Raw genomic sequence first — 26,662 nt, forward strand, 5'->3', positions numbered from 1 at the left:
ATGTCCCGCATTGACGCGAATGAGTTCCGAGAGGCTGGTCCTTTTCTACGAAAAACTGACCTAGAGTTGCTGGCTGCGCAAACCATCGCGTCTGATGGTAAAACGCGAGCATGGGGTTCCAGACGAAAAGGAGGCTTACATTGAGGTTGAGATCAAGGAGCTCGACCGAGACAACGTTATCGTTGAGACCAAAGATAGAAGGGTGAGTGCTGCGCTCAGGGATTTGACACTACAGTTGACTCACAGAAAATATTACCATGCCTGCATCAAGCCTTCATTTCTTTGCAAGTGTTTATAGATAAAATAAAATACTACTAATAAATACAATATAATCATTTATTTTGATACATCATTATGAATCGTTTTTAAGAATAAAATGGAATATAGTTTGCAGTGACTGAATATGATAAGACAACATACCCAGAATATATATGACAACAGATGCAGGCCTCCCCATTTCACCCTTGCCCAATGCCCCAGTCTCACAATTGCCTCTTCCTCCTTCCTCTCCAAAACTCGACAGTCTCTTACAGTGAAAGAGGAGGACATCCAGCAAATTAATAATCTTAAATTTGACATGATAGAGGACATGGCCATGCTGACACTCCTCAACAAGGCCTCTGTGCTCTGTAACCTGGCAGGCGCTACACCGCCTGGATTATCTACGTGAGTGATCCCACAGGGGCAATGGAGGGGTGGGACAGTTGTAGTAGCCAGAACCACATGTCAGTCCGTTTTTAGGTCATATGAAATGAGACTGTCAGTGACTGCCCCCATCCTTCTGTTATTGAGCAGTTGGGTCTTTTGGGGAATAACTTGATTCAACTTTATGTCAGTGGTATTGAAACTATAGCCCAGGTGTAATGCAATGCATGCTTCAACTCTCTCTCCACAGACCTACTCTGAGCTGTTCTGTGTGACAGCGAACCCATACAAATGGCTGCCTGTCTACACCGCCACTGTTGTCACTGCCTACAAATGCAGGCGCCACGCCAAGGTCCCACCCCACATCTACTCCATCGCAGACTACGCCTATAATGACATGCTGTGTAGTAAGTCACTCAGCACAAATAATACTCACACTCCTCCATGTCATCAGAAACCTGATGCTTTCCATTAGAAGTCATGGCAGTGCACACAAACTCCAGACAGTAATGGAATATGACGTGACTCAAGTAAAGCTTTACCAAAATCCTTATTAATTGTGACGTAGTACTACTACTATTACACAAGCCTTTCCTAACAGCTTACTCTTTATCATATTTTTTAAAAATATTTTAGTCATTTAGCAGATGCTCTTATCCAGAGCGACTTACAGTTAGTGAGTGCATACATTTTCATACTGGCCCCCCATGGGAAACGAACCCACAACCCTGGCGTTGCAAGCGCCATGCTCTACCAACTGAGCTACAGGGGACTACATAACTGAACAGATCGTGAGAATGAGTCCATGCTCATCATGTAAGTAAAAACCCAAATCCATGTCAGAAAGCTGTGCTCTAATTCAGGGGCGCAACTTTGGTTTTAGTAGTGGGGGGGACATTAAAAAAAAAATATATATATATATTATCCAGTCGGATAAACACTCCAAACAGCCTACCCAACCGCTCGGAAGTGTCCTCATGGTCCTAAAGCACACCGCTGCTTCGTTTTGTATCACATTCCAATGATAAAACTGGGGGGACAAAAATACAATTTCAGAATGTGGGGGGGACATGTGACCCCCGTCCCCAATGAAAGTTGTGCCAATGCTCTAATTACTGTTACAGTACACACTCTATAGTTTGCTGGTATTTCACATACTACTACTACTAAAGCTGAAGTAACAGTAAGTTACGTTGTGACGTTCGCCTTGTCACTGTATGAGCAATTTACAGTATTCTAGGCCATCCAAACACAGCCACTGTTATAGCATTGCTATACAAAACAATATACAGTGGGGAGAACAAGTATTTGCTACACTGCCGATTTTGCAGGTTTTCCTACTTACAAAGCATGTAGAGGTCTGTAATTTTTATCATAGGTACACTTCAACTGTGAGAGACGGAATCTAAAAAAATAATCCAGAAAATCACATTGTATGATTTTTAAGTAATTAATTTGCATTTTATTGCATGACATAAGTATTTGATAACCTACCAACCAGTAAGAATTCCGGCTCTCACAGACCTGTTAGTTTTTCTTTAAGAAGCCCTCCTGTTCTCCACTCATTACCTGTATTAACTGCACCTGTTTGAACTCGTTACCTGTATAAAAGACACCTGTCCACACACTCAATCAAACAGACTCCAACCTCTCCACAATGGCCAAGACCAGAGAGCTGTGTAAGGACATCAGGGATAAAATTGTAGACCTGCACAAGGCTGGGATGGGCTACAGGACAATAGGCAAGCAGCTTGGTGAGAAGGCAACAACTGTTGGCGCAATTATTAGAAAATGGAAGAAGTTCAAGATGACGGTCAATCACCCTCGGTCTGGGGCTCTCAGGAGATCTCACCTCGTGGGGCATCAATGATCATGAGGAAGGTGAGGGATCAGCCCAGAACTACACGGCAGGACCTGGTCAATGACCTGAAGAGAGCTGGGACCACAGTCTCAAAGAAAACCATTAGTAACACACTACGCCGTCATGGATTAAAATCCTGCAGCGCACACAAGGTCCCCCTGCTCAAGCCAGCGCGTGTCCAGGCCCGTCTGAAGTTTGCCAATGACCATCTGGATGATCCAGAGGAGGAATGAGAGAAGGTCATGTAGTCTGATGAGACAAAAATAGAGGGATGAGTACAACCCTAAGAACACCATCCCAACCGTGAAGCATGGAGGTGGAAACATCATTCTTTGGGGATGCTTTTCTGCAAAGGGGACAGGACGACTGCACCGTATTGAGGGGAGGATGGATGGGGCCATGTATCGCGAGATCTTGGCCAACAACCTCCTTCCCTCAGTAAGAGCATTGAAGATGGGTTGTGGCTGGGTCTTCCAGCATAACAACGACCCAAAACACAAAGCCAGGGCAACTAGTGGTCCTCTGTAGCTCAGCTGGTAGAGCACGGCGCTTGTAACGCCAAGGTAGTGGGTTCGATCCCCAGGACCACCCATACACAAAAAAATAAAATATGTATGCATGCATGACTGTAAGTCGCTTTGGATAAAAGTGTCTGCTAAATGGCTTATTATTATTATTTAACTAAGGAGTGGCTCCGTAAGAAGCATCTCAAGGTCCTAGAGTGGCCTAGCCAGTCTCCAGACCTGAAATCAATAGAAAATCTTTGGAGGGAGCTGAAAGTCAGTATTGCCCAGCGACAGCCCCGAGATCTGGAGAAGGTCTGTATGGAGGAGTGGGCCAAAATCCCTGCTGCTGTGTGTGCAAACCTGGTCAAGACCTACAGGAAACGTATGATCTCTGTAATTGCAAACAAAGGTTTCTGTACCAAATATTAAGTTCTGCTTTTCTGATGTATCAAATACTTATGTCATGCAATAAAATGCAAATTAATTACTTAAAAATCATACAATGTGATTTTCTGGATTTTTGTTAGATTCCGTCTCTCACAGTTGAAGTGTACCTATGATAAACATTACAGACCTCTACATGCTTTGTAAGTAGGAAAACCTGCAAAATCGGCAGTGTATCAAATACTTGTTCTTCCCACAGTACCAGTCAAAAGTTTGGACACACCTACTCATTCCAGGGTTTTTCTTTATTTTTTACTATTTTCTACATTGTAGAATAATAGTGAACACATCAAAACTATGAAATAACACATATGGAATCATGTAGTAACCAAAAAAGTGTTAAACAAATGAAAATATATTTCATATTTGAGATTCTTCAAAGTAGCCACCCTTTGCCTTGATGACAGCTTTGCACACTCTTGGCATTCTCTCAACCAGCTTCATGAGATAGTCACCTGGAATGCATTTCAATTAACAGGTGTGCCTTGTTAAAAGTTAATTTGTGGAATTTCTTTCCTTCTTAATGCATTTGAGCCAATCAGTTGTGTTGTGACAAGGTAGGGGTGGTATACAGAAGATCGCCCTATTTGGTAAAAGACCAAGTCCATATTATGGCAAGAACAGCTCAAATAAGCAAAGAGAAACGACAGTCCTTCATTACTTTAAGACATGAATGTTAGTCAATCCGGAAAATCTCAAGAACTTTGAAAGTTTCTTCAAGTGCAGTCGCAAAAACCATCAAGCGCTATGATGAAACTGGCTCTCATGAGGACCGCCACAGGAAAGGAAGACCCAGAGTTACCTCTGCTGCAGAGGATATGTTCATTAGAGTTAACTGTACCTCAGATTGCAGTCCAAATAAATGCTTCACAGAGTTCAAGTAACAGACACACCTCAACATCAACTCTTCAGAGGAGACTATGTGAATCAGGCCTTCATGGTCGAATTGCTGCAAAGAAACCTCTACTAAAGGACACCAATAAGAAGAAGAGACTTGCTTGGGCCAAGAAACACGAGCAATGGACATTAGACCGGTGGAAATCTGTCCTTTGGTCTGATGAGTCCAAATTTGAGATTTCTGGTTCCAACCGCCGTGTCTTTGTCAGACGCAGAATAGGTGATGATCTCTGCATGTGTGGTTCCCACCATGAAGCATGGAGGAGGAGGTGTGATGGTGTGGGGGTGCTTTGCTGGTGACACTGTCTGTAATTTATTTAGAATTCAAGGCACACTTAACCAGCATGGCTACCACAGCATTCTGCAGTAATACGCCATCCCATCTGGTTTGCGCTCATTAGTTTTTCAACAGGACAATGACCCAAAACACACCTCCAGGCTGTATAAGGGCTATTTGACCAAGAAGGAGAGTGATGGAGTGCTGCATCAGATGACCTGGCCTCCACAATCACCCAACCTCAACCCAATGAGATGGTTTGGGATGAGTTGGACCACAGAGTGAAGGAAAAGCAGCCAACAAGTGCTCAGCATATGCGGGAACTCCTAAAAGACTGTTGTGAAAGCATTCCTCATTTGTATTTGTATTTATTATGGATCCCCATTACATACAAAATCCATGTGTACGTGTGTGTATAGTGCGTATGTTATCGTGTCTGTGCCTATGTTTGTGTTTCTTCACAGTCCCCGCTGTTCCATAAGATGTTTTTAATGTTTTTTAAATCTAATTTTACTACTTGCGTCAGTTACTTGATGTGGAATAGAGTTCTGTGTACTCATGGCTCTATGTAGTACTGTGCGCCTCCCATAGTCTGTTCTGGACTTGGGGACTGTGAAGAGACCTCTGGTGGCATGTCTTGTGGGGTATGCATGGGTGACCGAGCTGTGCACCAGTAGTTCAACAGACAGCTCAGTGCATTCAACATGTCAACACTTCTCATAAATACAAGTAGTGTTGAAGTGAATCTCTCCTCCACTTTGAGCCAGGAGAGATTGACATGCATATTATTAATATTAGCTCTCTGTGTACATCAAAGGGCCAGCCGTGCTGCTCTGTTCTGAGCCAATTGCAATTTTCCTAAGTCCTTTTTTTGTGGCACCTGACCACACGACTGAACAGTAGTTCAGGTGTGTCAAAACTAGGGCCTGTCTTGTTGATAGTGCTGTTAAGAAGGTAGAGCAGCGCTTTATTATGGACATACTTCTCCCCATCTTAGCTACTATTGTATCAATATGTTTTGACCATGACAGTTTACAATTCAGGGTTACTCCAAGCAGTTTAGTCACCTCAACTTGCTCAATTTCCACATTATTTATTACAAGATTTAGTTGAGGTTTAGGGTTTAGTGAATGATTTGTCCCAAATACAATGCTTTTAGTTTTAGAAATATTTAGGACTAACGTATTCCTTGCCACCCACTCTGAAACTAACTGCAACTCTTTGTTAAGTGTTGCAGTCATTTCAGTCGCTGTAGTAGCTGACATGTTGTATAGTGTTGAGTCATCCACATACATTGACTGATCTCAAAAGTGTTGGCTTACAAAAGCAAAATAAGTTATCACAGTAAAAATAATCAAGGGTGTTCTTTCACATTCCTCAACACTGCATAAACAATATGCATTTCCATAAACAAATGAAATATCAGCTGAAAATACAGCATCTTGGTATTTGTTCAGATTGCAGGATCAACAAGAGCTTTTACCACATTTTTTGCCTCATGGTTGAATTGGAAATATGTGCACCTGAGCATAATTCACAACAAGCAAGCAGGAGCTTTTGATAGAGGCTACTGAAAACATTGATGCAAGTTATTGGTAATAAGAAATTTTTATAGACTTCCATATTCTGCCCTCTTGTATAGATTTGTGAAAATGAACAGTGATAGACATTTTGCCTGAAAACAGAATTTGAAAATAATTTATAGAAAAGGTAAACACAGCTATCTGTATGGCTTTGTAAAAATGAACAACCATATTCTGGCCAATTGTATAGATTTGTAAATATGAACAACCATATTCTGGCCAATTGTATAGATTTGTAAAAATGAACATGAACAGATTATTATTTAATTTTTTTACTTTTTTTTAAATGAAAAATAACTATTTTAAACAACATCAACTGTGAACTGATTTGGGCGTGTGTGTGTTAAAGAGACAGACAGGGAGGGACAAAGAGAGAGAGAGGCTACATTACTTGTACTGAAACTGTTCTCTTCTCTCTTTCAATGCAGCAAAGCGGTCAATGACTTTCTCATTGAAATCAGGCATGCTGAGGACTAGTTCCCTCTCCATGGAAAGCATGGCCAGTGCATTCAGACGTTCCTGGCCCATTGAATTTCGCAGGAATGTCTTAACTCGTGTCAGTTGAGAAACATCTCTCAGCTTCAGCTGTTGTCATGGGAGTAGTTATGAGGATGTTCAACAGAGTCACAGTCTCAGAGAACGTCTCCTGGAGGTTGTAGCTCATGAGAACCTGGTACAGTGCCAGTGCACCACAGTTTGACTTTCTCGTCATCGGCAAAAAGACCGTTCAGTCTCTCCAAAAGCACACTGGCGATTGAGACTGAGGTTGATTCCGAGATGGGAAGGAACTCAAAAAAGCGCTCCTGCACTTTGTGGTTGCTATCTATGTACCTCAGCACAAGCACCAGCTGTGTCTGTGTAGAAACGTCCATGGTCTCGTCAGCTTGGATAGCTACGAAGTTCGCCGACTTCACCTCCTCCACAATATGTTCCCTCATGACCGCTAGCATACACTCCAGTAGCTCGTTTTGAATGGTCTTTGATGTGAACTTCTTTCAAAGAGACAATCGAGTTGCACTAAACGCTAGCCATCTTGATAGTAGTACGTGAATTGATTGACGCTGCTACCCGCTCTTTTCTTAGTTACGTTCATGGTTATGTTACGTATGACGAAAGCGCGTAAGTGCAAGCCCTCAGAAACCCATAGAGATTGTATTGAAAGCTCTGATATTTGAAAAAAAAAGATTTTACATGAGAGGCTATGAGACACTTCTGGGCGATTTTCAACCTGACTGAAATCGCCCCAAAAGGGGCGGGGCCATTTGAAGCACGACTTTAGCCTGATTGGACATTTAGTGGCAGATCAGACGTCTAGATTAGAACACTGATAACTACTGTTGCCGTGATATAATTGATTAGAAAAAAAATCCCTTCCTTTTCCCGTTTGGCAGTGCGTCGCCCATATCGCCCTAATGAACACACCGCCCCTGATACCACCCCTATCTTGTCACAACACAACTGATTGGCTCAAATGCATTAAGAAGGAAAGGAATTCCACAAATGAACTTTTAACAAGGCACACCTGTTAATATTAAATGCATTCCAGGTGCATTCCAGGTATATTTTCATTTGTTTAACACTTTTTTGGTTACTACATGATTCCATATGTGTTATTTCATAGTTTTGATGTGTTCAGTATTATTCTACAATGTAGAAAATAGTACAAATAAAGAAAAACCCTGGAATGAGTAGGTGTGCCCAAACTTTGGCCTGGCTTTTATTCCACTTTATATGCTTATTCTGAACACCTGTCCCTTTCATTTCAGCTCAACAGCTTTGAGCAGCTGTGCATCAACTTCCCCAATGGGAAACTGCAACAGTATTTCAATCACTACATGTTCATCCTGGAGCAGGAGGAGTACAAACGGGAGGGCATTGAGTGGACCTTCATCGACATCGGCCTCGACCTACAGGCTTGCATTGACCTCATAGAGAAGGTATGGTGAACTACCACTTCTCAAAGACATTACACTGACATCCCACCTCAGATGAGTTATTGAACCTAAGGATGTGTTTGCTTGCTGATATGTTTTATGATAGGATCCTGTATCTGTATGCAGGCTTTGTTTTATGTACTGTACTGTATTTGATTGCATGATGCATCTCAGATTCACTACATGTATGTTAAGTTGTTTCTCCAGCCCCTGGGGATTATGTCCATCCTTGAAGAGGACTGCATGTTCCCGAAGGCGACAGACAACAGCTTTAAAGCCAAGATGTATGACAACCACATTGGAAAGTCAGCTAACTTCCAGAAGCCGCGACCCGATAAGAAGCTCAAGTACAAGGCTAACTTTGAGCTGATGCACTACTCTGGAGTGGTAAGTGTGTAACAATGGTATAATATTGTATTACTTTAGATAGTGTTATTTGAGATAACCTCCATAATGACGTCTTAGCAAAGTAATAATATTTTTTCAATTTTTACTGTTTCCTTTCGCAATATAACAATACAATTGGCACAAAGCAATCAAATCAAATCCAATGTATTTATAAAGCCCTTTTTACATCATCAGATGTCACAAAGTGCTTATACAGAAACCCAGCCTAAAACCCCAAACAGCAAGCAATGCAGAAGGAGACAAACAGTACAGAAGATAGAAAAGGAAAAAAACGTTTCATTTTTCACCCACAACTCTCAATATTACTCTTTTGTTAGTAGTTAGAGCAACCTTTAGCCACATGAGCTTCTAAATCCATCAATATCAGTGATATTCAGTAAAAGCAGAGCAGGGTTTGCAAGTGTTGTGTTACCCAGAGTATCTCATTTCTATACCAGAAAACCATGTGTCCTCCTATTTTCAATTTAGTGTGCATAGTAATTATCTTGCACTGTATATGAAAATAGAAACCATTAAGACGTTAATGGTTGACTTCATCCTGACACTCCAGGTACCATACAACATCATTGGCTGCTTGGATAAAAACAATGACCCGTTGAATAAGATGGTGGTGTTGTGCTTCCAGAAGTCCTCCAACAAGCTGCTGGCCTGCCTCTATGAGAACTATGTTGACTCTGACCCAAAGACTGGAGGCAAGGAGAAGAGGAAGCAGGCTGCCTCGTTCCAGAGTGTATCACAGCTACAGAAGGTGAGAGGGACAACTTCATCTGTTGGCAAGTTGCTCACAAAGTAAATCATATAGCTAATATAATCATCAATCAATCAAATTCATTTATAAAGCCCTTTTTACATCAGCAGATGTCACAAAGTGCTATACAGAAACCCAGCCTAAAACCCCAAACAGCAAGCAATGCAGATGTAGAAGCACGGTGGCTAGGAAAAACTCCCTAGAAAGGTAGGAACCTAGGAATAAACCTAGAGAGGAACCAGGCTCTGAGGGGTGGCCAGTCCTCTTCTGGCTGTGCCGGGTAGTCATCAGGCCAGGTCATCAGGCCAGGTAGTCCTGATCCTAGGGCTCAGGTCCTCCGGGAGGAGAGGGAGAGAGAGAGAGAGAGAGAGAGAGCAGAGAGAGAGAGAGAGAGAGAGAGAGAGAGAGAGATAGAGCGAGAGAGAGAGAGAGAGAGAGAGAGAGAGAGAGAGAGAGAGAGAGAGAGAGAGAGAGAGAGAGAGAGAGAGAGAGAGAGAGAGAGAGAGAGAATTAGAAGGAGCATACTTAAATTCACATAGGACACCAGATTAGACAGGAGAATTACACCAGATATAACAGACTGACCCTAGCCCCCCGGCACATAGACTATTGCAGCATAGATTAAACTTTATCTATTAGACAGTAAAACTGTACAAGTAATTACAGTATAATAAACAACCAGAAAGGGCATAGCTAGTTAGGCAATGATGCTGATTCTACATTGAGAGATCATGTATCCAGTGCTGAGAATGAGACAGTTAAGACTTGCAGTGATGTTTAGGGAAATTATCACATGAACATCACTTTAAGTCTGTGCTGGCTCCACTCTCATATACATCACATACGGTTTCCTCCCTGAAGTCAATGGAAGAGCTTCAGCTGTGCACAACAACTGAAGGAGTGAGGGAGAGCATATTTTCATTAACTGCTGCAAGAACTCAGATATTGACGAGTTTATTTAGAAAACGCTATATCCACAAATCTTTCACATTTGTGTTTTTTCATCAGAAATGATTGCTTATGGGTACCTTCATGTGTTTGTAAAATATTCCTCTTCTCAGACTTTTAATTAATAGATTTTAGATGTGTATGAAAATGTGTTTTTTTGCAAAACGCTATATATCCATTGTTTAGCTGGAATGGAATGTTTGTATCCTGTATATTTGACTGTGATATGTGGTTGTCTCACCTAGATACATGCACTTACTGTAAGTCGCTCTGGACAAGAGCATCTGCTAAATGACTAAAATGCCAAATGTAAATGTTTTACGTACAGATCTCATACTACTGTATTGAATTATGTATCATTTGAACATTTCTTTATTAAAAATATAGTTAATTATTCCATTTGACTGTGTAACACCTAGCAGTACTACTGGTTTTTCTGAGAGGTGGCTATATAGCATGTCGCTAAAAAACATGATTATTTGTCTCTCTGAAACAAAACCATCAAGTGATAGATTTTAAACAAATACATGTCTGTCATTGAACAACCCCATGCCATGATTAGAAAAAATCTATTTAATAACTTATTTAAATAATAAAAGCAAATTTACAAACGTTTCTTAAAATGGTTATATAGCGTTTTGGAATGAAACTCTTCATTTGCTGATGTTGTAATCATTGAAACTACATTGAACAACATTCCTATCGTCAATGCTCACTTAGGTTTTCATTCTTTCCGTCTGTTGTGTGCTCCTCTGTCTGCAGGAGAATCTGAACAAGCTGATGACTAACCTCCGCTGCACTCACTTTGTCCTTTGCCTTATCCCCAACGAGACCAAGACTCCAGGTACAGCATTCACCTGAGATCCAAGGAAATCGTAGGAACATATGTTATTTACTGTAAGTGCTCCAGAGTGCGTCTTCTCCTCTCTGATTGATAACTCCCTCTCCCCCGGTCCACTGCAGGGATCATGGATGCCTTCATGGTGCTGCACCAGCTTCGCTGTAACGGTGTGCTGGAGGGGATCTGCAGGAAGGGATTTCCAAACCGCATCATCTACGTAGAGTTCAAACAGTGGTGAGTGTGATAACACACTTTCATTCCCACAACACACACATAAAAATACATTTGGAATCAATCAAGCATATACAATACAACGTTTTTCTTTTACACACAGCCATCGCATCCTGAACCCACATGCCATCCCTGATGATGTGTTTGTGGACAGCAGGAAAGCAACAGAGAAACCACAACCAGTACAAGTTTGGACACACCAAGGTAGGAGGCTGAGGCTTCACGTGTGTGTTTTGTCAATTAATCACGTAAACACACATTATATCTATAGGCAAATGAAGTTGTATTTGATCTTCCTGATTGGGTCTGGGTGTTCTCCTCCTCTAGGTGTTATTTAGGGCAGGTCTGCTGGGGCTGCTGGTGGAGATGAGGGATGAGCATCTGGCCAAGGTCCTCACGCTGCTCCAGGCTGTCAGCTGAGGATAGAGCTCCAGAATGTGATGGCCAGGAGGTAAGAGATCATGGCTTCATTTGATTTGATAATCTCAAGTGCTCTAGTAAAGTACCTAAATGAAGTCAGTTGTCCTAGAGTATTAGGGAGGTACTGTATTATCTCTTAGGAGTGCAGGAGTGTTGTGACAACATAATGGAACAATTCCGTAACACTTCATAGGAATATAAAGACATCAGTAAAAACAAACCAACTTCTCCACCAGTTGCTTCCTCCAACAGGCTCAATAGTAATATGATCAGGTGCACCGTTTCAGTTTGTGATATATTATACCTTTGTGCACACTCCCATGTTCTAGTATGTGTGGAATGCAAGGGCAATGTTAGCAGCGTGTGTGAGGCGTGTGCTTGTCCATGTATGGTTACCGTGCAAATGTGTGGCCCCCATGTTAATATTGACCCCATTCCCCCCTCGCTCACACACATTCCTCCCTACCCCTCTCCCCTCTATGCTCTCCCTAAATTAAACAATGCTGACTGTGTCCTTAGAGCCAGGTGGTGACATGTGTCAAGTAGCAGCTGCTCGGGCCCACCCTATAAAGACCCTGCCTGCCCCGTGGCCCCTGGCCTCTTTTGTCCCAGGCGCCTGCAGTTCTAAGTGAGCACATAGATGGGATATGTGGTGGGTGACAGAGGATTAAAGCCTGCCGTCTGACAGAAGGCTTTAGTTTCTAAATAAACACAAGAGACCCTCACCTTTGAGAGTGCAGTGAGCACGGAGTCACGTCTGAAATGCAATCATACTCATTCCACAGCCACCACCCATTCACCCTGCTACCCCTGACACCCTGCCTGACCATGGCCCTGCACTCACTCAGGCACACATTCACAACTCTGACAGGAAGTGCCTGACCAGGTTGCAAAAATGTATTGTATCTAGTTGCATATCTATAGGTGTGAGACACCATCCTTATTTTGGAAATCTTCAGCCTGTGGTTTTGGTTGATCCAACACATGAAACATTTAGAGCTCTTTTTTCATGATTGATGCCAGATTGCATAATGTGTTCCTGCTTGAATTATAAGGGAACTCACAATTATGATAGGGCTTTTTTTTTCAGGTTGAAGGCTGTATCTGTTTATTGTTCAAACTTTATTTTTGACCAAGGAAAAATTTCTGGTTACAAACTCACCACAGCTTGTAAATGACCTAATCCGACTCATGTGCAACCTTTAATTCTGTCCTCTACTCACTTCCTGTTTCCAGGGAGGCTCTGATGACCATCCAGTGGAACATCCAGGCTTTCAACGCGGTGAAGCACTGGCCGTGGATGAAGCTCTTCTTCAAAATAAAGCCTCTGTTGAAGAGTGTCGCCACAGAGAAGGAGATGGCCAGGCTGAAGGAGGAGTTGGCCAGGCTGAAGGAGGCCCTGGAGAAGTCAGAGGCCAAACGTAAAGAGCTCAAGGAGAAGCATGTCAGCCTGATCCAAGAGAAGAATGACCTCTCTCTGCAGCTGCAGGCAGTAAGTACCCACAGACTGATGGGGATGCACGCATTTACTACCTCCTACAGCATGGTACCAGTAGGGCTCCAATGTCACCTCCCATCTCTCCCTCTCTTTCCCATCTCCCTGCAGGAGCAGGATAACCTGGTGGATGCAAAGGACCACTGTGACCTCCTGATCAAGGCTAAGATCCAGCTGGAGGCCAAGGTCAAGGAGATGATGGAGGGTCTGGAGGACGAGGAGGAGATGAACGCCGGCGTGCTCGCCAAGATGCGCAAGCTAGAGGACGTGTGCTGAGCTGAAGAAGAACATTGATGACCTGGAGATCACCCTGGCCAAGGTGGAGAAAGAGAAACACGCCACCGAGAACAAGGTGAGGAGATCAGAGGGTCACAGAGAAGGAAAGGACACTGAACCACAGTCAGTGGGTGATGATGTCATAGTCATCTTGTCCTGTAAAGCGGAAGAGATTCGTCTTAATTTCAGATGACACAAACAGTTGCAACAGTGGCCCTGACTTCATGTAATTTATTAATCAGGTCAGCCTCAAAACTCCACCCAACTGAAACGTCTGAAAAAAGTAGAGATGAGAATGAGATGTGCATAGCTGAGGTCCCTCCAGGTGAAAAACCTGATTGAGGAGATGGCAGCTCTGGATGAAAGGAGAAGAAGGCCCTGCAGGAGGCCCACCAGCAGACACTGGACGACCTGCAGGCTGAGGAGGACAAGGTCAACACGCTGTCCAAGGCCAAGGCCATTTTGGAACAGCAAGTGGACGACGTGAGTTTACACACAAGCAACTATAACTCCCATATCCAACCTCACTGAAATGAAAATATATATAAATTAAGAGGAAGTCATTTTTGTTTCGATACATTGCCACATCATATTGCCTGTTATTAGATTTCTTAGTTTTACATTTTGTCCAGCCACCTAAACTTTGACATTCCCCATAATCTTCTCCAAAACAGTAGGAAGGCTCTTTGGAGCAAAAGAAGAAGGTGCGCATGGACCTGGAACGGGTCAAGTGCAAGCTGGAGGGGGACCTGAAGCTATCCATGGAGTCTGTCATGGACCTGGAGAATGACTAGCAGCAACTTGAAGAGAAGCTGACCAAGTGAGAACAATCTACTTGATTGAAGACTGATCAGTTCTATCGTCAATGTTCAATAAAAAAATATTAATGTAACCTACTCTTCTTTCGAATCAGGAAAGACTTCAACCAGATCAGCACTAAGATTGAGGATGAACAAGCCTTGACCATTCAGCTCCAGAAAAAGATCAAGGAATTACAGGTATGAATGGACAACTGGGTCTAGAAATACTGACAGCGATTTCTCATGAATATAATACAATACTATTACATTTCTCAATACATTACAAAGATCATAGACCACAAGCTAAAAACATCCATTGATCTCTACGTCTATGCCCATGTCTTCTCCCAGGCTCGTATCGAGGAGCTAGAGGAGGAGCTGGAGTCTGACCGGGCGTCCCGGGCCAAGGTGGAGAAGCAGTGGGGCGACGTGGCCCGGGAGCTGGAGGAGCTCAGGGAGTGGCTGGAGGAGGCCGGGGGCACCACCTCCGTCCAGATCGAGATGAACAAGAAGCGCGAGTCGGAATTCCTGAAGATGCGGCGTGATCTGGAGGTGGCCGTGCTGCACCACGAGGCTACAGCAGCCACGCTGATGAAGAAACACGCCGACAGCGAGGCTGGGGGAGCAGATCGAAAGCCTGCAGAATGTCAAACAGGAGATAGAGAAGGAGAGGAGCGAGGCAAATATGAAGGAGGACAATCTGGCGTCCAACATGGAACAGCTCTCCAAGTGCAAGGTAGAGAGATAAACATGAACACACACACACACACACACACACACATACACACACATGCACACACATGCACACATGCACACACGCACACACCTGTTCAGAAGTATGTAAAGTATGTGTGGGCTGGTTCTGCAGCTGATCAAATGTGTATTTCAAGGCTAACGCTGAGAAAATGTGTTGTCTGTATCAGGACCAGAGAAGCGAAGCCAAGGCCAAGGTGGAGGAGCTCCAGAGGCAGCTCAATGACACCAACACCCAGAGAGCCCGCGCTCAGGCCGACCGTGGTGAGGCCCTGTCCTAGATCATTATAGAGACAGAATGTGTAAAACCAAGGGTTCCATTTAAAATCCCCCTTCCCTGACTGACTGGTCTCCCACTCTCTCCCCCACCCCTGTAGCTGAGTTCGGCAGAAAGCTGGAGGAGCGGGAAGCCCTGGTCACTCAGCTCCAGCGTACCAAGAACTCCTTCAAACAGAATGCTGAGGAGCTCAAGAAGCAACTGGAGGAGGAGAATAAGGTTTGTGTCAGTTCTAAGGCCAGCATTCCATGTCAGCAGCCCTATACTGTAGTGGAGTGCTTATTCAGGATTGGGAATGATAGTATTCCTGGTGCCAGCATCAGTCTGGTAGCTACAGTGGGGAAACAAAGTATTTAGTCAGCCACCAATTGTGCAAGTTCTCCCACTTAAAAAGATGAGAGAGGCCTGTAATTTTCATCATAGGTACACATCAACTATGACAGACAAAATGAGAAAAAATAATCCAGAAAATCACATTGTAGGATTTTTTATGAATTTATTTGCAAATTATGGTGGAAAATAAGTATTTGGTCAATAACAAAAGTTTCTCAATACTTTGTTATATACCCTTTGTTGGCAATGACACAGGTCAAACGTTTTCAGTAAGTCTTCACAAGGTTTTCACACACTGTTGCTGGTATTTTGGCCCATTCCTCCATGCAGATCTCCTCTAGAGCAGTGATGTTTTGGGGCTGTCGCTGGGCAACACGGACTTTCAACTCCCTCCAAAGATTTTCTATGGGGTTGAGATCTGGAGACTGGCTAGGCCACTCCAGGACCTTGAAATGCTTCTTACGAAGCCACTCCTTCGTTGCCCGGGCGGTGTGTTTGGGATCATTGTCATGCTGAAAGACCCTGCCACGTTTCATCTTCAATGCCCTTGCTGATGGAAGGAGGTTTTCACTCAAAATCTCACGATACATGGCCCCATTCATTCTTTCCTTTACACGGATTAGTCGTCCTGGTCCCTTTGCAGAAAAACAGCCCCAAAGCATGATGTTTCCACCCCCATGCTTCACAGTAGGTATGGTGTTCTTTGGATGCAACTCAGCATTCTTTGTCCTCCAAACACGACAAGTTGAGTTTTTACCAAAAAGTTATATTTTGGTTTCATCTGACCATATGACATTCTCCCAATCCTCTTCTGGATCATCCAAATGCACTCTAGCAAACTTCAGACGGGCCTGGACATGTACTGGCTTAAGCAGGGGGACACGTCTGGCACTGCAGGATTTGAGTCCCTGGCGGCGTAGTGTGTTACTGATGGTAGGCTTTGTTACTTTGGTCCCAGCTCTCTGCAGGTCATTCACTAGGTCCCCCCGTGTGGTTCTGGGATTTTTGCTCACCGTTCTTGTGATCATTTTGACCCCACAGGGTGAGATCTTGCGTGGAGCCCCAGATCGAGGGAGATTATCAGTGGTCTTGTATGTCTTCCATTTCCTAATAATTGCTCCCACAGTTGATTTCTTCAAACCAAGCTGCTTACCTATTGCAGATTCAGTCTTCCCAGCCTGGTGCAGGTCTACAATTTTGTTTCTGGTGTCCTTTGACAGCTCTTTGGTCTTGGCCATAGTGGAGTTTGGAGTGTGACTGTTTGAGGTTGTGGACAGGTGTCTTTTATAGTGATAACAAGTTCAAACAGGTGCCATTAATACAGGTAACGAGTGGAGGACAGAGGAGCCTCTTAAAGAAGAAGTTACAGGTCTGTGAGAGCCAGAAATCTTGCTTGTTTGTAGGTGACCAAATACTTATTTTCCACCATAATTTGCAAATAAATTCATTAAAAATCCTACAATGTGAATTTCTGGATTTTTTTTCCTCAATTTGTCTGTCATAGTTGACGTGTACCTATGACGAAAATTACAGGCCTCTCTCATCTTTTTAAGTGGGAGAACTTGCACAATTGGTGGCTGACTAAATACTTTTTTCCCCCACTGTACATCACCTAGTTGGTGTGCTTAAAAGTATGACTGACCTTTCCTCCTTCCACCATCTTGGCACTATCTCCACTATCATTGTCTTCAGGCCCATGCGTTCCAGTCCTCCCGCCATAACTGTGACCTGCTAAGGGAGCAGTATGACGAGGAGCAGAAGGCCAAGGCTGAGCTGTAGCTAGCCCTGTCCAAGGCCAACGCTGAGGTGGCCCAGTGGAGGACCAAGTATGACACAGATGCCATCCAGATGACAGAGGAGCTAGAGGAGACAAAGTGAGTGAGACTTCTGAGGTCTGCATACAATGACATTTGAATAACAGGTCTTTACACTCATCTATATAAGTTTTAAAACCTGGTATAGTAACTGAATCCATGAAAAAGTGAAATTCACCTTTCAGCAGGACAATAACCTAAAACACAAGGCCAAATATACACTGGATTTGCTTACCAAGACGACATTGAATGTTCCTGAGTGGCCTAGTTACAGTTTGACCTAAATTGGCTTGAAAATGTATGGCAAGACTTGAAAATGGCTGTCTACCAATGATCAACAACCAACGTGACAGAGCTTGAAGAATTTAAAAAAGAATAATGTGCAAATATTGTACAATCCAAGTGTGCAAAGCTCTTATAAACTTACCCAGAAAGACTCACAGCTGTAATCGCTGCCAAAGGGGATTGTAACATGGATTGACTCAGGGGTGTGAATACTTATTTAAATGAGATACAGTGGGGAAAAAAAGTATTTAGTCAGCCACCAATTGTGCAAGTTCTCCCACTTAAAAAGATGAGAGAGGCCTGTAATTTTCATCGTAGGTACACGTCAACTATGACAGACAAAATGAGAAAAAAAAATCAAGAAAATCACATTGTAGGATTTTTAATGAATTTATTTGCAGATTATGGTGGAAAATAAGTATTTGGTCAATAACAAAAGTTTCTCAATACTTTGTTATATACCCTTTGTTGGCAATGACACAGGTCAAACGTTTTCTGTAAGTCTTCACAAGGTTTTCACACACTGTTGCTGGTATTTTGGCCCATTCCTCCATGCAGATCTCCTCTAGAGCAGTGATGTTTTGGGGCTGTCGCTGGGCAACACGGACTTTCAACTCCCTCCAAAGATTTTCTATGGGGTTGAGATCTGGAGACTGGCTAGGCCACTCCAGGACCTTGAAATGCTTCTTACGAAGCCACTCCTTCGTTGCCCGGGCGGTGTGTTTGGGATCATTGTCATGCTGAAAGACCCTGCCACGTTTCATCTTCAATGCCCTTGCTGATGGAAGGAGGTTTTCACTCAAAATCTCACGATACATGGCCCCATTCATTCTTTCCTTTACACGGATCAGTCGTCCTGGTCCCTTTGCAGAAAAACAGACCCAAAGCATGATGTTTCCACCCCCATGCTTCACAGTAGGTATGGTGTTCTTTGGATGCAACTCAGCATTCTTTGTCCTCCAAACACGACGAGTTGAGTTTTTACCAAAAAGTTCTATTTTGGTTTCATTTGACCATATGACATTCTCCCAATCCTCTTCTGGATCATCCAAATGCACTCTAGCAATCTTCAGACAGGCCTGGACATGTACTGGCTTAAGCAGGGGGACACGTCTGGCACTGCAGGATTTGAGTCCCTGGCGGCGTAGTGTGTTACTGATGGTAGGCTTTGTTACTTTGGTCCCAGCTCTCTGCAGGTCATTCACTAGGTCCCCCCGTGTGGTTCTGGGATTTATGCTCACCGTTCTTGTGATCATTTTGACCCCACAGGGTGAGATCTTGCGTGGAGCCCCAGATCGAGGGAGATTATCAGTGGTCTTGTATGTCTTCCATTTCCTAATAATTGCTCCCACAGTTGATTTCTTCAAACCAAGCTGCTTACCTATTGCAGATTCAGATTCACTGGCTGTAACCAGTGGTGTAAAGTACGTAAGTAAAAATACTTGAAAGTACTACTTAAGTAGTTTTTTGGGGGTATCTGTACTTTACTATTTATATTTTTGACAACTTTTACTTTTACTTCACTACATTCCTAAAGAAAATAATGTACTTTTTACTCCATACATTTTCCCTGACACCCAAAAGTACTCGTTACATTTTGAATGTTTAGCAGGACAGGAAAATGGTCCAATTCACGCACTTATCAAGAGAACATCCCTGGTCATCCCTACTGCCTCTGATCTGGCAGACTCACTAAACACACACACTTCGTTTGTAAATGATGTCTGAGTGTTGGAGATAGCCCCTGGCTATCCGTAAATTTAAAAAATAAGAAAATGGTGCCGTCTGGTTTGCTTAATATAAGGAATTTGAAATGATTTATACATTTACTTTTGATACTTAAGTATATTTAAAACCAAATACTTTTAGACTTTTACTCAAGTAGTATTTTACTGGGTGACATTCACTCTTACTTGAATCATTTTCTATTAAGGTATCTTTACTTTTACTCAAGTATGACAATTGGGGACTTTTTCCACCACTGACTGTAACACAACAAAATGTTGAATAAGTCAAGGGGTATGAATACTTTCTGAAGGCACTGTATGTATTCAACAGGAAGAAGCTGGTGACACGTCTGCAGGAACCTGAGGAGTCTGTGGAGGTGTCCAACACCAAGTGCTCTTCCCTGGGGAAGACCTAGCACCGTCTGCAGATGGAGAGAGAGGACCTAGTGATGGACCTGGAGAGCTCCAATGCTGCAGCCTCCGCCCTTGACAAGAAGCAGCGCAACTTTGATAAGGTGAGCCATAGGACGCTATCATGGGTAATGTGAACTACTGAGATACGCTGTCAACTTTATGACATTCTGTTTCTGAGTAAGGAACTCAACTGGAATGACCTCGTTGGAAGAAATAGCAATTTAGGTTGTTTTGAACCTAAATGTAATCCAGGCAGCGGCAATATAATTACTAAAGAGGTGAACTACTGATTTCAGGTGCTGGCTGAGTGGAGGCAGAAGTATGAGGAGTGCCAGTGTGAGCTGGAGAGCTCTCAGAAGGAGTCCCGCAACCTGAGCACTGAGCTGTTCAAGCTGAAGAACTCCTACGAGGAGGCCCTGGACCACCTGTAGACCACCAAGAGAGAGAACAAGAACCTTCAGTGTACGACCACCTCACACATCTGATTAACTCAGACTATAGTCATTGGTCCATGCTACATGAGTTTAGCCATTGAATTACATTGTAGCCAAATTAGTACTTTCTCCCCTCAAACCCCCATACTGTATGTCAGTATAAAAGATATTCCAATGAATGTTCATTAGTTGAGAATTTCACATCAATCTTACATGGTATGGAAACGCAAACTGAAAGGCCTTTTTGTTCCACTAACCCTGTGCTTCTCAATTATTTTCTGTTACGCCCCCCCTAGGAAGAAGTAAACATTTCGCGCCCCCCAACTCTCCGCCACGACTGTAGTATCATTTGTCTATAAAATTGTTAGAAGTACACCTCTGCATAACATTGTATCCTTATTAACATTTAAAAAAAGAAAGAAATATAGATCAACTTACAACAAATAATAACTTTATTAACATTGTTTTTTAGTCTGTAACAGAAAATACTTAAAGTGCATCAATTTGCCTGAAATAAATAAATAAATAAATAAATCCTTATTTAAACTGTAAACATTTTTTGACCATTTGATACTGAAAAATAAAATATATAATCAATAAATAATAATACAGTCAAATTGATCAGCAACATGAACTCAGGAGCACAATATATGAAACACTTTGACCTATAAAACAAAAATGAATAAAACAATGTGCTGATTAAAAAAAAAATCTAAATGAGGAAGTCAGGATTAATGGCTACAATGAGCACGTTTTGCAGTGCACAGCTTTTCGAAGCAGGGTTTGAAGCATGATACTGCAACTCTCAGCTCCTGCTCAATGTTTAGCTGGGACCTGTACTTGGTCATCAGTGCAGCAACAGCAGAGAAGCCAGTCTCACAAAGATAAGATGTTGCAAAAGGAAGAAGAATGCCCATGGCCCTCTGCCCTAAGAGTGGATACTGCCTCTCTACACTCAGCCAGAATTCACTCAGTGTCTGTGATGTGAACCACAGTCTCAATGTGGAGTCAGACGTCATATCAATGAACTGGTCCTCCTCTGCAGAGCTGAAACCAGTTGGAGCTGGTGCATTGAAAGGATCTCTCACCCAGTCATATTGGGAACTGTTTTCAGGGAAGTACTTTTTAAAGAATCCCATCAGTGATGAAATATGCTCCTTAATATATGGAATCACTGAGGTGGCATCATAGTCAGTAGTGTCAACAAATTCATGCAGGTTCTCGAATGAATCAGTATTTCCTTCATCAAGTTGCCTGCCCCACATTGCAAGCTTTCGAGTGAAAGAGCTGATCTTGTCTGTGACCTGAGGGAGGTGTTTATCTTTCCCTTGAAGCTGTAGATTTAGTTAATTTAGCTTTCCATATATGTCACTCAGGTAGGCCAGTTTTGCCAGGAAGTTCTCATCACTAAATTTTTCTGCGAGGTCATACTTGTGCTCCTGCTCCGAAAACATTCTTATCTGCTCTCTGAGCTCAAAAACTCGGGACAAGACTTTTCCTCGTGACAGCCACCTTGCTTCACTGTGAAACAGCACAGCTTGATGTTCAGCTCCCATCTCCTCACAGATAGCAGAGAAGACTCTTGTTTTTAGTGGTCTGGTGATTGGGGTGTAATGTCTTTAAGTGACGCCTTAATTTATTTGGCTTCATGCTGTCCGCTGCCAACATTTTTAGACACAGTAAACATACCGGTCTTTCCTCGTCTCCCACCGTAGTCACAGTGAAGCCAAGCACTACATACGCTTCGTCATATTTCCTCGTCTTAGCTTTCGGGAGACTTACGTTTGTCTCATTATCTCCGTCTCTCTCCGCCATTCTTTTCATCCCTGTTAAATATTTTTCCATGGTGTCTCTTAAGGGTTTGTTATCTGCACTTCATATCTCCTGCTCTGTGCTGTGTGCTCTTTTTCGGTGCAAAAAAAAACTACTCCCTGCGGCAAAAAAAAGCATGTTCCCCGGGGTCACACGCGCCCCCCCTGGCATCGCTCCGAGCACCCCCAGGGGGGCGCGCCCCACTATTTGAGAAGGACTGCACTAACCCCACTGTCCTCTTCCTCCCCACCTACAGAGGAGATTGCTGACCTGTCTGATCAAATCAGCCAGGGAGGGAAGACCATCCATGAGCTGGAGAAGATCAAGAAGGGTCTGGACATGGAGAAGAGTGAGATCCAGGCTGCCTTAGAGGAGATGAAGGTAAGTCTCTGTTCCGCTCTTTCTCTCTGCCTCTTTAACTGTACTGAAACTATTGTGTGTATTTTCTTTGGATAATATTCTGATCTTTCTCTTTCTCTTCCTCTCCCTCTCCCTCTCCCTCTCCCTCTTTCTATCTCTCTCTCTCTCTCTCTCTCTCTCTCTCTCTCCCTCTCCGTCTCCCTCTCTCTCTCTCTCTCTCTCTCTCTCTCTCTTTCCCTCTCCCTCTCTCTCTCTCTCTCTCTCTCTCTCTCTCTCTCTCTCTCTCTCTCTCTCTCTCTCTCTCTCTCTCTCTCTCTTTCTCTCCCTCTCTCTCTCTCTCTCTCTCTCTCTCTCTCTCTCTCTCTCTCTCTCTCTCTCTCTCTCTCTCTCTCTCTCTCTCTCTCTCTCTCTCTCTCTCTCTCTCTCTCTCTCTCTCTCTCTCTCTCTCTCTCTCTCTCAGGGCACTCTGGAACACGAGGAGAGTAATAGTCTCTGTATCCAGCTGGAGCTCAACCAGATCAAGGACGACATCGACAGGAAGCTGGTGGAGAAGGACGGGGAAATCAACAACCTCTGGTGAGGTTCAAAAGGCTTCTTAACAGCTTCTACCCCCAAGACATAAGAGTCCTGAACAGCTAATCATGGCTACCCAGACTATTTGCATTGTCACCCCCACCCCACCCCCTCTTTTACGCTGCTGCTACTCTCTGTTTATTATCTATGCATAGTCACTTTAACTCTACCCACATGTACATATTACCTCAATTACCTCGACTAACCTGTACCCCCTGTATATAGCCTCCCTACTGTTATTTTATTTTACTGCTGCTCTTTAATTATTTTTTTATATTTTTTTTACTTATCAATTTTTTACTTCACTTATTGTTCTTAAAACTGCATTGTTGATTAAGGGCTTGTAAGAAAGCATTTCACTGTAAGGTCTACACCTGTTGTATTAGGCGCATGTGGCAAATAACATTTGATTTGATTTGATTTGAGTTCAATTACCATGCAGTTAGAAAACATGTCAAGGGTTGTACAGGCTCTGGTAGCTATCTCTCCTTTTAGTATCAGAGGCAAGGAATGTCAAGGAATGTCCCCCCCCTTTCTAACTCTCCCCATTTTTTGCTCTGTTTCACCCTCCCTCTCCCCATCCCACGCGCCCCAGCCGGTATCTGAGGAAGAAGATGGAGGGGGACCTGAACGAGATGCAAGTGCAGCTGAACCACGTCAACAGGCAGTCCACTGAGTCCCAGAAAGTACTGCCCCAACTACATGTCCAGATCAAGGCAAGTCCTTCAGCAGCCAGTCTGACAACTCCACACTCACTTATGGCCTCTGTGACAATGTCCAGACAATGTACCTCTTGTTTGGTTTTTACAGTGCTTTGTATACACTGTAACAAACTCTTCAGACTAATTAACAAATTCAAGTTAGCTACTTGACTCATCCACACTTCAGATTGTTTGCCTGCTGGGTTATGTCAATAGCGTTCTGTACTGAACACTGTCTGTGTCCTCTGTAACCCCAGGACCTGCAGCTGGAGCTGGATGAGATGCTGCACCAGAACGAGGAGCTGAAGGAGCAGGTGGAGGAGCTCCAGGCCCTGCTGGAGCAGAACGACCGCACACGCAAACTGGCCGAGCACGAGCTGCTGGAGTCCACCGAGAGGGTCCACCTGCTACACTCCCAGAATACAGCGCTCATCAACCAGAAGAAGAAGCTGGAGAGTGACCTGTCTATGCTGTCCACTGATTTGGACGAGGCTTCTCATGAATGTCGCAACGCAGAGGAGAAGGCCAAGAAGGCCATCGCTGATGTAAGGGAGAGACCCAGAAATTCAGGCTAGAGTTACTTGTGGGTCTAGAGTTTCAATTAAATTAATTGCAGATTACAACGATCCTACATTGGAAAACTGGAGCCATACCACAAATCAAACTCTTCTCTCTGTCATTATCCAGGCGGCCATGATGGCTGAGGAGTTATTAAAAAAGGAGCTGGACACCAGCTCTCACCTGGAAAGGATAAAGAAGAACATGGAGCAGACCATTAAGGACCTGCAGATGCGCCTGGACGAGGCCGAGCAGATCGCCCTCAAGGGCGGCAAGAAGCAGATCCAGAAACTGGAGGGCAGGGTAAGAGTCCAGAGAGCAATCCATCTGTTCCTAAGTAACACCATGCATTAATTTCCAATCACTAGATTGTTGACATAATAGGCATGCTCAGGGTATTCCTATAGTGATTTAGCCCTTATGGTTAAACCATGTTTCTTTTATTAAATGTGTTTAATGGTATAAATGTTCATAAGGACAATGGTATACCTAATGATACATGACTACACCTACGAACCGAAGAGGACACAGCAATTTACTTGGTTAGAGTTCTTCACCTCTTCACCATTACTGAACAGTGAGTGTAGATCAGTGGTGTGACAGTGTCCTATTGACAGAGCTGGAGAATGAGCTGGAGTCTGAGCAGAAGAAGAGGCAGGAGTTCCAGAAGGGGGTCTGCAAGTACGAGAGGAGAATCAAAGAGCTCACCTACCAGGTACTGAAACACAGCACCTTCTTCATAACCATGGGGGAAATGTAGCAAGAGATCTGTGTCATACAGTTACCCCAATGTTATGATTTTGCCCCGCACTTCATTAGGTTCAAGTGATCATCTTAATGATGGATCATATTAATATTATATTATTTTTCTATGATATGGTGGTGTAGTGGTGTAGTGATGTAGTGATGTTGTAGTGGTGTAATGGTGTAGTGGTGTAGTGATGTAGTGATGTTGTAATGGTGTAGTGATGTAGTGGTGTAATGGTGTAGTGTTGTAGTTATGTAGTGGTGTAATGGTGTAGTGTTGTAGTTATGTAGTGGTGTAATGGTGTAGTGTTGTAGTTATGTAGTGGTGTAATGGTGTATTGTAGTGATGTAGTGGTGTAATGGTGTAGTGTTGTAGTTATGTAGTGGTGTAATGGTGTAGTGTTGTAGTTATGTAGTGGTGTAATGGTGTATTGTTGTAGTTATGTAGTGGTGTAATGGTGTAGTGTTGTAGTTATGTAGTGGTGTAATGGTGTATTGTAGTGATGTAGTGGTGTAATGGTGTAGTGTTGTAGTGATGTAATGATATAGTGGTGTAGTGCTTCATGCTGCCCCCTGCTGTTTGTGTTTGTCCCTGCAGACAGAGGAGGACAGGAAGAACCTGGCAAGTCTGCAGCAGCTCATAGACAAGCTGCAGGCCAAGGTGAAGAGCTACAAGAGGCAGGCTGAGGAAGCAGTAAGTCCCCATACCATTTCCAGTTTACTGTTGTGTTACTGCATGGAATGTGGGTCTGTTTCCAAATGACCTACAGTGGTATGATCTAGTTCCCTGCTCTCTCTGATCTGTCCATCTGTCCTCTCCCCTCAGGGGAACAAGCCAACTCCAACCTGACCAAGTTCAGGAAGATCCAGCATGAGCTGGACGATGCAGAGGAGAGGGCTGAGATGGCCAAGACCACGTCAACAAGCTCCGCGTTCGCACTCGGGACCAAGGGCCCAAGGTCAGTATTACAATTTATGGAAGATACCGGTAAGGTGTGATATTATCACATAACATGTGGCTAACAATTCAGAGAAAATATTATTTTTGATTTGTAACAAAAATCTCACTAGACTCAACCAGTCAGCTGAAGTTGGTCTGCTCTGGAGTATTTAGGGCATATAACTGAAACATATTTATCTTGTGTATTTCATCTTGCAGAGTAATCCAGAGGATAACTCCCCAACCAAAGATATCACAGCCAGCCAGCTGCAACAGTTGTGGTGTGACTGTGTGGGTGCAATATAGACCCAATAAAGACTTCTAAAAGCATTTATAGTATAATCTCATTACTGTCTGCCGTCAGTGTGGTGTGTAGAGATGCGTTGAGGAAAGGACGGGACACACCATAAGGAATGTCGGCTGTGCGCAAAAGTTTATCTGCTGGGTGTCGACAATAGCGATTCAACACATGGAATCTTCAGGAAATAGAACAAAATGGACACCTGACGTTCTGTGGTCAGAGGCAAGAGGACGGCTGCCTGCTGCGCATGGCCGACATTCGGTATTGTGTCCCGTCAATAAGACCACTGTGAACAAAATACACCACACACATATTCGAG

General features: G+C 43.5%; 1 pseudogene across 1 annotated transcript; it reads left to right on the forward strand.

The window, feature by feature from the left end:
• LOC311138352 (myosin-1-like) lies at positions 1-26,348 on the forward strand (annotated as a pseudogene). The gene is made up of 31 exons: positions 1-202; positions 524-666; positions 896-1,052; positions 7,760-7,770; positions 7,980-8,150; positions 8,355-8,534; positions 9,106-9,303; positions 11,014-11,095; positions 11,215-11,326; positions 11,427-11,527; positions 11,651-11,774; positions 12,980-13,235; positions 13,350-13,590; positions 13,840-13,997; positions 14,192-14,334; positions 14,428-14,512; positions 14,666-15,050; positions 15,205-15,331; positions 15,445-15,590; positions 17,370-17,551; positions 19,835-20,018; positions 20,214-20,379; positions 22,420-22,544; positions 22,984-23,099; positions 23,692-23,812; positions 24,055-24,342; positions 24,485-24,658; positions 24,966-25,070; positions 25,701-25,800; positions 25,929-26,061; positions 26,262-26,348. The product of its transcript is annotated as a myosin-1-like (transcript).
• The last annotated feature ends 314 nt before the right edge of the window (positions 26,349-26,662 follow it).

The sequence above is a fragment of the Coregonus lavaretus genome, assembly GCF_964263955.1.
Source record: "Coregonus lavaretus genome assembly, chromosome: 12".
Taxonomy (NCBI): domain Eukaryota; kingdom Metazoa; phylum Chordata; class Actinopteri; order Salmoniformes; family Salmonidae; genus Coregonus; species Coregonus lavaretus.